Source organism: Egretta garzetta, unplaced genomic scaffold, assembly GCF_000687185.1.
Source record: "Egretta garzetta isolate BGI_Z169 unplaced genomic scaffold, ASM68718v1 scaffold361, whole genome shotgun sequence".
Taxonomy (NCBI): domain Eukaryota; kingdom Metazoa; phylum Chordata; class Aves; order Pelecaniformes; family Ardeidae; genus Egretta; species Egretta garzetta.
Window position 1 is genome coordinate 119732 of NW_009258688.1, and position 8056 is coordinate 127787.

The following is an 8056-nucleotide window of genomic DNA, read 5'->3' on the forward strand; positions in this document are numbered from 1 at the left end:
TTATCACATCCACCTCACCACAATGGATGCCACATTTGTTGAATGTGCTGTTAAAGAAACAGTAGAATGGCTCTTTACCAAAATCCACTGTGGAGCTTATGGGTAAGTGAAGATAAACAAAAATAACTTGGGGGGTGTTTCTACCAGTATTTTCTTACAACAGTTAATAACACCTTCATGATTTCCTCTGGAAACCAAGGTCAACTCGCCCTGATGAACGTTGGCAGAGTTTAGCCATGTTTTGCTAAATGGAAAAGGGCCCCCCCTTTGCCTGCCCAAAGGAGTGTAGGTTTGCATGTTTGCTGCAGCCTGGAGAGCCCTTGATGAGGGATCGCTGCAGAAGAGGCTGCAAGCCCGGCCCCAAAGAATAGAAAAAGGATCGTCATAGGAAAGCCAATAGCGCACCAAGGCAGCTTCAGAAGCAGATGAGTGGTTCTGCACTGGTGGACACTTCCTTCCAGCTCCAGGACACCAAGCTGGAGTAAGTCACTGAACACAACTCACCAACAACCAGCAAGTTCCTTGCTTACTTTCTGCAGTTGATATAGAGAAGTCCCAGTTACTTTAGCAGGAACAACCCTGCCAGTTGGTGGAATTTCTCTGCACAGAAAGGACTGTATGCTCTCCAAGCTCAGCAGCCACAGTAAGTTCTTCCCTGATACGCCATTGACGGCTCCACAGTCCACTCAGCTTATCTGTGTCCATGCTATTATAAGAACTAGGAGCATCTGAACCAGTAAACTTTGCCCAGAGGAAATCCCGGACTTTCTCCTCAACTTCTTGCAAGGTGAGGCTCTTTCTCAGCGACTGCTCATCCAGGAGAACTGTCAGGAGAAGAGCCACATCCTTAAATGCTGCGTTTTCATGGTCACAGTACTTGTAAAAGATTAAGGTGGAGCCTGCAGGCAGTAACTCAAATCGATGCACCACTGCTACCTTCTTGCCTTCTCTGAACCCAGAGCTGAGCTCATTATCTACCTCCACCTTGACAACGTCACTATCCAATATGGATTTGTCTGCTCCATTAATTTTGATTGTAGTAGCATTCTGGGAGAAGGCAAAAGCATCGTCAATCTCGTTGCTTAGGCACTTCAGTGCTTTCTCAGCTTCTTGGCCAGCTGTGAACAGTAAGATGGCTGGCTCCAAATGCAGATGAGAAGCATTAAGGTGTTTCTCAAGGAACACGTGGGTTCTCTTCCACAGGTTAGGGTCCTGACTTTGGTAAGTATTCTTTAGTTTCTTCATCCGGGCCTGAAATGCTTGCAGAATTTGAGTATCTCTACTGGACAAAGTTGCATTCAGAAGACTTGGTATACCACTCCACAGGATATAAAGCAGTGGGACACTAATTAACAGAACCAGTAACAAAGTCCAGCTCTTGTGAAATCCACTCTGTGATTCACCATCATTTTTGGCCAAAGGCTGTGACTGCTTCTCTTTACTGGACTGATCTCGAAATTTACTTCTGCTCTGTGACGTAGTTGTGGTGTGTGGGACTCTGTAAGTGATGGGAAGGTGGGGGGCATGCACTGGTGGGGGCAGTTCTTCGGGACATGCAATTTATCTGCACATTCAAACCGTGGTTGTACATGTACCGCTGTGACACAAACTTGAAACTCCTTTTGCTTCAGCCTCCCACATAAGGACACACTTCTGCTCCTCCCTGGGTACAGGCTACACCTCACTTCGACACCCAAGCATCTCCAAGTCTTCCTGATGGGGCTTGCAGGGTAGGTGGGATGGGGAATAGTGAATGAAAACATGGCACACTCATCTCGAAAAAACTCATTATAAAGTTACTTTCTTTTCTCCTTTCAGTGACCAATGATATGTGCACATACACATACAACATGTGCACATACACATGAGTAACTCTCTCCTTCCTCCCTGTACATGGCTCTTCCTCTCAGATCCCCTTGCACTGGGGGGTAATTTATAGGTGAGGGAAAGGTCCAGTGCAATTTGCACAGGATTTTTACAACCAACGTGCTCTCCACCAAGATGTGTGTCTGGTGTGCACTAGAAGAACCGAGGGAGGCAGACCACTGAGAACAACTTTCCATCTTTTCCTTCCTAAGTCTGTGCTCACACAGAAGTGAATGTAGTGGCACTGGGTTGCTCAATTCTTCTGTGAATACAGTCAGTCCCCTCCTTCTCTCATCCCATATTAACTGCTTGCTTGCCATGTCATCTGCTTGGCTTCCAGGGGCAGATTTAAATCTTTTCCACTCACCTGTAACAGAAACAGCTATTGCCTGGCAATACGGGAATCCTCTGTATCTATTCCCCCATACACAAATATAGGCAGAGAAGTGCTAAATCAAAATGGAGGGAATGCTGCCGTCATGTTTCAAATGTATCCCACTGACCAAAATAATAAGGAAAATGAATGGTGAGAAACTACCTACAAAGCTAGTTTTCAGTGGAGTGTTTCTGATGACTTTTATTAATTATTGAATCATTTCATATATTATTCAAGCTTTTCCTGCAGTTTATACTATCATTAAACCCCCTTATGGACTGGAATTAATCGACCAGCACCTTATGCTCCTGCCTCCTGTGTAAATGGTGTGCTTGCACACAGGTAAAGAGGGAAACTCTCTGTGCTAGGGCTTTGCTCTGCTGGCTGCTGTTTCTCCTGCTACCTTGTGTCTGGTGAGCTCTTCTTGGATTATTTCCAGTCACTCTCCCAAACCCACATGGTAGCACAACTCTCTGTATTAAAATGCAGAAGATGTGGATACAAATAAGCTCTTCTCTGCTCTCTTTCATTGCACCTCCTCTGAGGATTTTGCGCCGTGTTCCTCACCCTCTCACCCGAGTGCTCAGGCCGAAGCATCCCCACACTTGGAACCCAGATATGAATCCAGATGGTCTGTGCGCTCGCAACCACAAAGACAGGCTGGACAACCCACACCTGAGATCTGCAGACTGACAGCTTTCTAAAATCTGGTCCCTAATTTTTCAGACTGGGAACCATGTTGATTAGAAACAGAGGTAAGAAGTGGGAGAGGGAGGGCAGAAAGAGAGCAATGTTCTGTGAAATGGACCCTCATTCAAGCATTTTTTGATGAAATGTTGTCAAATATACAGACCTGCAGACAATGGTTTTAGTCACCAATTCAATCATATTTTTGCTGGGCATGGAAACTCTTTGACTTACAGTTTTGGGGAAGACTGATGCTTGGGATTCACTGAAGAGACAACCAAATTAGACCTCAGATTTTCTTTTCTCAGGTTTCTACTTGCAGGGGGAGTTGAAAAAGAAGGTATGCTGATAGTTTTTTCTTAGAAATAGTGATTCTTCATCCTTGCCATCTATCCGTTTCCATAACAGCCTGGGCAATCATGGTTCTGGTCTCATTTCATCCTTTGTCTATAACAACCTCAAGGATAGCAGCGAACCACATCCTTAGTAGCAGTATGGAATAAACAGTGAGGTATCTTTTTAGGTCTTACTAAGGTTTGATGAACTTTTATCCCCCAATCAGCCATTTTCCAGTGGAGCAGCTACAGACTGTCACATATTAGGCAATTGTTCTGGATTTCCATGGTAAAGGGGATGAGGAATTCCTCCTGGAAATGTGTAACCAGCCCTGCCTTTGACATCAGATCCACAAAGGAGCCAAACAGAGTCTAAGACTAAGTGTGAAGGCAATTTTTTCATATTGTCTTTTACACATTCCAATAATGAGTATTTAATCTTCTGTAAAGACAGATGAAACCTAAGCAGCAATGAATATTGAGTATAAAAGTGATATAGCCCTTAAGTGATTCCTGCAGCCTGCAGTTCACTCAGGACGTGGGGACTTCATTAGAATAGCCACAAGAGACTAAGAATGGAGTATCTGTACAGAGAAGCAATTTGTTGTGTGAGCAACTGATAAAGCTGAAAAAACGAGACCTATTTGGGGGCATACAAGCCCTTCCTCCCATCTGGGACTTCTCTGGCCACTTCTAATAACTAATCCCACACATTGTATCTTTACATTTATGCACAAAGAACAGCAATGCTGCTGAGCAAATCCATTTGCTGAAGAGAACATATAAGAAACTACCAAAAGTGAGTAAGCAGGAGGCCTGTTTATCACTGAAGGCAGTATTTCAGAGCTAGAAAACCAAAAAAGCAAGAACAGGCTTACGTGATGTATAGCCATAGCTTTTCTGGCTATGAATACAAATCTGAGGTGGCCTCTAACTTCAGGCGCTGGAGCACAAGCTAAAGATTACGTGCTACAGCTTTCCATGTTGGTCCTATTGGCTCCTCACCTAAACTGACGTGGATCCATCGATTTCAGTGAAGGTATTCCTGATTTGTACCAATGGAAAGGAGATACCCTGCCTTTGTTTTCCATATGCAGTGCCATAGCCCATATTTATCTGGGAGAAAACTTGAAAAGAACTTCATGAAATTCTGACACTTTCAAAACTTAAAGCCCACTTCCAACATTTGATTATCTATTAATTTAATGTAAATAAAATTGAGGAATCAGTTGTCTTGACAATTTATTCTGTTGTGCTCAAAATTGGGAATCTTTTCCTACAAGATGGAATTATCAAACAATTAAACAATCAAGCCTTCCAAAAATCAACTCTGTTGTTTGTGTGTATAAATACTATTAAGGGTCCTAGTGGGTTTTTGTATTCTTTAAAATAATTGGGATCATCAAGAAGAACCCCCTCTCCTCCCTGAGAATTAATGGCGCTGTTTGGAGAACTGCAAATTCCTCCACTGTTTCTGCTGCTGTGACCTTTATTAATTCGTGATCTCCTAAAAGCTTCCCAATAAGGTGTGGATTCCTGGGTAGAGACTTTAAATCCAAAGCCAATAAATTTCCTTTCCACATGTTGAAAGCACTGCATTAGATATATGGAGCAATAAAAATATCTTTAAAAGAATAGCAACAAAAATATTTTCAGTGCAAGCCAGCATTCAAAGTGAAGTGATGCTGTACATTTACCAGCCTGTTGATGGTGTTTTAGACTCAAACCAAAAAATTCGCCTGAGAGAGACAGTGCTTTTGGGCTGCAGGAGGCTTTGAAATCTCAGTGCTGAAATGTTTCCTGTATCTGTTTTGGTTAGCATTTCACCAGGTTGAACACTCTTCTTCAGTTCATTGAGTCACATCCAGAAATGTCATTAGCAAAAAATGCTTAAGTGGATTCTTCATAGGCCTGACTAACAACAAAGCTTGAGAAGTGGTCGCCTTCCTTTCCTCTGCGGCTGGCTCCAGCTAAAAGCCCATTCCCTTGTGTCAGAAGGCATAGGGACAAAATCTACCTCAGATTGGTGACTATTGATTTTAATGAAGTTTTGACAAGTCAACTTGGAAGAGAACCTTCTCCAGTGCCCTCTGAACGCTTGAATACATGTTGTAAACTCAATCTATACTGTCAAAATAAATAGCCTCTTAGAGTCCATTATAACCATTATGGCTACTTAGATGAAAGGAGAACGATAATATTTGTTTGTACAGCTAATCAGTGTTGCAGTCCTTACTAATGGTTCCTGAGTAGTTGTTGTATTGGAGTGTTAATCATGGATGCTCTGATTATCAGCAATTGTTTAAAAAAAAAAAGAACACAAAGCAAACAAGATAAATATTCTCAAACAAAAGATGAAAGGGAAAAAGTGTAATGGTCGTCATTCTGTTGAGTGTCAATATTCATCATAAAATTTTGAGACTGCTTGGATTATACTGTTTGTGTGGTTTTTTTCTGAAAACAACAACAAAAAAAATTCAAATAGCTTAAGTTTTTATTTTGAGCTGTGACACTTAAAAGGCACTTTTCATCTCCAGAGCACTGAGCCAGAGGATGGACCTGGGGTGATCACACCAGTGAAGGATCTGGCATTGCTCCTGATTTCTGTGATGTGCTAAATACATCTTGGAGGACAGGACCCCGTTACTGCCTCCACCACCAAACACATCGCTGCCTTCAGACGGATGGATTTGGCCATGCTGTTTTGACAGGGGGGAAACCTGGTGCAGGTGATTTTTAAAATGTGCCCAAGGTAGCAGGGGAAGTCATGGCTAGGAGCAGGACTGCAGCCCTGGAAATCCACCTCAAGCCTTCAGTAGTGTGACTGCTGCAGAGGAATCATCATGTTCTTCCTCGCACCAGTCCTGGTGCTACAAAACACTTAATGTGTTATTAAGCAAAACATATTTCAAGCCTGTCATTGATTCAGGGCCTGCAGTCTTAACAAGGACCGTATCATTTTTCTTCCTTCTAAGTGGGAAAAATCCCTGGACTCTGTTTTCTCTCCATAGAAACTACAGAATAGAAGCCAATGCAATTAATGAAAAGTGTTGATATCACGTGAACAAGAATAGGGCACATATTCAGCCCTTTCTTCAGCCATTCAGCCTAATGGGAAATACGCCTCTTTGTGGACCGCGTGGCTGGGGCCAAAGACTAAATTTAATATATCTGCAGCCCAATCATTTCCCCAAGGAAACTGTCAATTACCAGGGTGAAAGAAAAAAGATGCTGATATACCTGGGCCAAACTCTGCTCTTGCTTGTGTCAGAACAATATCCCTGATTGCACTTGCTTCTGTGTGACCGTGGGTCGAGTTTGGCCCTGTGTCCTCAGTTCCCTGGGTTGCCTTTGAACCACAGGAACTACGCTTTGAGATGGCTACTTGGACAATTGCTAATGGCAGGAAAATCCTCAGTTCTTCTGACATTAAGGCATTGTAAATACTGAAAGAAAAGAAATCTGTGTTGTATTTTTTTGGCGTACAACGCCTAAAGCCTTATCTCTTATTCTGTCAGGAACCAAGAACTATGTATACAGATGGTGCAATTTATTATGTTCTGTACTGTGACCAAGTGCTGAAATACCTTCAGGAAATCACCAGAAAGCCTGAAAAGCTTTGCTATCTCTTGTGACTCCAGCTCACTAAAACTATAATTGAATGAGCACAATATATTAAGCCCTGCATGTTACACAGTAGACTTACAGAAAAGGACGCCATCTTTTTCAGCATCGTTACAGAAAAAAATATTTGCTGTACAATTACTGCCTGTACCCAAGGTCGTAATAGCTCTGTCTCTCTCTATTCTGCTCCTACAAACCCACAAGACAGGGCTTTACAAATAAATGTCTAGGCTCAATGGGTCTACCTCAACTCAGGTGTAATGCCATTAAATTCCGTGATGCTGCTCTCATTTCTAAGATGTTGCTGGGCCTGATAGCCCTGACATTTAAACCAGTGTCTGTTGGGGCTGAAAGGAATGGAGGTTGGTGTAACAGTGGTATGAAAAGAGAATTTTAGCCCTCTATCAGCTGAGAAGTTAATGTATTTCCATTCCTGCAAAATTCCTGCTTCACTGAGCAGATTTTTATGAAGCTGTTTATTAAACTTGGCTTAGTGGGTGCTAGGAATACCAAGAAAAACTAAAATCAGTGTCCTCAAACTCATTCATCTCTGTGTATGAAATAAAAACCCTAGGCCAAATATTTTGTTCAAACCCATTTGCTTCCTTCATCTAGAGCACTGAAAAACAGGACCCCTGTGCCATTGACCCAACAACAGACGCTTGTGGGCATCCCAGTACACACTGAGCCCAACTTGCTGCAACGGCCACCATTCACAGAGCAGCTGTTTTGCTCACTAACTGCTTCACTGGAGATGAAACCATCTTCATCTCTGATTTTCTCCTCTTCATCTTTGATTTTTTCCCGTTTCCTCTTTGCAGGAAGGCTGGGCCGTGGTGCCTTGATATTAGGGGATTCTTTATCCACTTCCTCACAAGCACTGCTAAATATTCCGCGTGCTTTGTTATTACATAGAAACACGAATACCACGAAGCATCTTTCTTCTCACGTCCCCCAGACACCGGGCTGGGTACACAGACCCCCGACAACTCCCGCCTGTCGCAGGACAAGCCCTCGCATCGCTCTGGGGGAAGAAAAAAAAACCAAAAAGCAAACAACAAACCAAAACCCAACTGCAATGTGGGATGAGGCTCCTCCAGGACACGGGGGTGCCGGCTGATCCCGCGCCTCCCCTTTGGCCTGGCCCCGCTCCCGGCTGCGGCGAGGG